The sequence below is a fragment of the Bos javanicus genome, chromosome 20 (genome assembly GCF_032452875.1).
Source record: "Bos javanicus breed banteng chromosome 20, ARS-OSU_banteng_1.0, whole genome shotgun sequence".
Lineage (NCBI taxonomy): Eukaryota > Metazoa > Chordata > Mammalia > Artiodactyla > Bovidae > Bos > Bos javanicus.
This window is the reverse complement of record NC_083887.1, coordinates 63,349,266-63,352,273: the sequence shown is the minus strand read 5'-3', so window position 1 is coordinate 63,352,273 and position 3,008 is coordinate 63,349,266. Positions and strand designations below refer to the sequence as shown.

The 3,008-nt window shown below is 42.6% G+C and overlaps 1 non-coding gene across 1 annotated transcript; it reads left to right on the top strand.

The window, feature by feature from the left end:
- LOC133233867 (small nucleolar RNA SNORD123) lies at positions 1-70 on the top strand. The gene has a single exon (XR_009731911.1). It is a non-coding gene; the product is annotated as a small nucleolar RNA SNORD123 (small nucleolar RNA).
- The last annotated feature ends 2,938 nt before the right edge of the window (positions 71-3,008 follow it).

Genomic DNA, 3,008 nt, shown 5'->3' with positions numbered 1-3,008 from the left:
GGTGAAAATGATGAATTCTGGGGCGCTGATTCATGTGATTTGAAAAACGCCATCCATTTCCTGATTCACCTCAGTTTCTGGGTGGAAATGTGAGGAGTCTCTTATATATTTGAAACAAATAACTGATTTTGTATTGTCTTTACCTTCCTCCCTTGTGTTTGAATTTCAGCCTCATGGTTAAACTGCCACCTCAGCTGAAAGGAGCCAGGAGAGGGTGGCAGAGAACATCACCCAGAGGAGACTGCCATGCTGCTGTGGGTCATAAGTGACCTTAACAGGAAACCTTGCTGTCTGTGATCCTAACAATGCAATGAGATTGTATCCAGATCATGAAACACCTCAGCATAGAAATTGTGGTTCTAGACGTTTCCATCATAACTGGATTTTCCTACTGATGAATAGGGAACATGTTACAGTCACCAACCACAAGTGTTCTCTTTTCACTCCATTTTGCTTCTTTTAGATCCATGGCATTGAGAAATTGAAAAAATGACTAGATCATCTGATCAACCCCATAAGTTTGGTTTTTTTTTTTTTTTTTTTGGTCTTAAAATGGCCAAACATTGAGAAAAACGGAGTTTTATGCATCACTAAAGTTACCTGGTGCTGTTTTTTGTTCAGCAATTTTAAATATTTGGAAGACTCACAATTACAGTTACAGGTGACTGAATCACCGAGAAAGGAAAGCTCAGGGAGCCATCAGCTCCTAATCACATCCCTTGAGCTTCACCAGAAAATCTTTAGCTTTTTTTTTTCTTTCTTTTTTTTTTAAACCCAAGAAACGCTCACTCCCCTTTTAGTGCAGCAGCCCACTCCCCTGGCAGAGGTAAGCAGACCAGCTTTATTTTAAAAAGCCGCTCCAGAACTAGGACAGAATAGAAAGAATAGTTATGGCACGTCTGAGAATGAGCGTGGGACAAAGTGCAGGTTCCTGGACCTTAAATGGGAGGACCTGGCCCACCAGGTAGGCACCAGGGCTCTGCCAGTCTGTGCATTGAACACTCCATCCTGGCCCCTTCCCTGTGTCTCAGTTTCCACCCCGCTGTATCCAGGCACTGCCCTGAGCTTTCCGTGTCTGGTCAAGGGAACGTGCTTTGCCACTGCAGGTTGTTTAGTGCAGGTCAGCACAGAGCAACGTGGCCCTTGCTCCATCCAAGTGAACTCGACTCACCTGTGATCTCTCTTAAGCTCACTTCACAGGTGAAAACCACCTTCCCACCCCTCACAGCCACATTCGAAGGAGCAGCCTGCCTAAATCCTACCCACCAAGAACCTTAGCAAGAACTCAAGGGTACAGCAACCCGAGCGCATATTTAGTAAGAAATGCTCCCTTATTTTTTATTTAGGAAAATTAATTTCACAATTAATCTCACTTTTAATAAGGGCCTATTAATAAAAGATGTGTTTTTACTTCAACTGTGTGTCGAGAAGAACAAAGTATTCTAGAAATATGAAAGTATTTTTCCTGGTGTTGATGGTTAAATGTCTAGATATATGTATTTTTCTAGCATCCCAGTTTCCTTAAAATAAAATCAGTGTGCTCAAAATACCTCAAGTCATCTTTTTATAAGTATCATATAGGGAAAGGGAAAAAAAATGCAAAATTTCAAATATTTTGGGACTACCTAGAGGAAATGCAAATTGTTTGCAACGTGGAGATAAAGCACTCCTGTGTGTCATTTTCTGACATTGAACCTTACATATATGTTGAGTATCTATACACAAAGAATGACTATACTTTAAAAAAAAAATTATGTTTGTACTTATTAATCATTGTCCTCTATATTCATCTGTCTTTGGAAATAGAGCTTTGAGAGGAAATAAGTACATTTGGAAAAACATTTTCCAAGAGAGTACCCATCCTACATGTATTTAGAAACACGAATTAGTCTTCGTTTATTCCAGTATTTACCAGGGAGATCAACTCATAGTGACCTTGAGTTCAGTGAAAAGCCTCTCTACTAAGTGAAATTAAACCAATAGGCAAAGTGTTTCCTGGAGCAATGCAGTGAGAAGATGAGCTGTTAAGAACCCCGTCGCACCGTCTGTCAAATCTCATTTCAGACCCTCCTTTCTGTTCCCGTGGTGTTGCCTTAATTGAGAATGTCAGTTTCTTTCCCCCCTCTTACGGTCTCCCTGTCACCCCTAGCCTACATCACTGTACCGCAGTGATCACCTACAAACACCACCCCCACTCCCATCAGCCTTAATAACACAGGACACCCCCCCAATTATATTTAAGTTGCAATCGTCCTGGCTTTGAAAAAATATTTTTTTTCTTGCATGTAGGTTTGACCATGGCACTTAGCCATGATGAATAAGATATAAGTCCATGAAATTCCAAGAAAGGCTTCCTCAGAGAGGCAACAACTAACTGGGCATGCTCTTTCTTGCCCTTCCCTCCCACTTCCAGATTCCTGCCTGGAACTTGATTGTAATGGTTGAAATTCCAGCTACCATCTTGGACTCATAATCTCAGGATCTAAGCCATGAGCTAAGGATAGTAAGGGTGTCCCTGGTGGCTCAGACGATAAAAGAATCCATCAGTAATGCAGGAGACCAGAGTTTGACCCCTGGGTCAGGAAGATCCCCTGGAGACAGGAATGGCAACCCAGTCCGGTATTCTTGCCTGGAGAATCCCATGGACAGAGGAGCCTGGCAGGATGTAGTCCACAGGGTCACAAAGAATCAAAAATGACTGAAGCAACTTAGCATGCAGCTGGCAAGGATAATAGAGGTGGAGGAGAAAAAAATGCCTGAGTCCTTCTTGACTTTATGGCACCCCCTTATTAAGCCAGGACTTCTGCCTCCAGACTTCATAACATGAAAAAGAAGTGAATTTCCCATTTTTGTCCATCATTGTCTCTGTTCTGGTTTTCGCAGGAGAATAGGATTCCTAATTGACGGAAGTGTGAGACTCTCCCAGAGTCAGCATCCCTGTGGGTTCATCTCAGCATCACCACCCACGCCGCCTTCTCTCCCTCCCACCGTTGCCTTCCTGCCTTCAA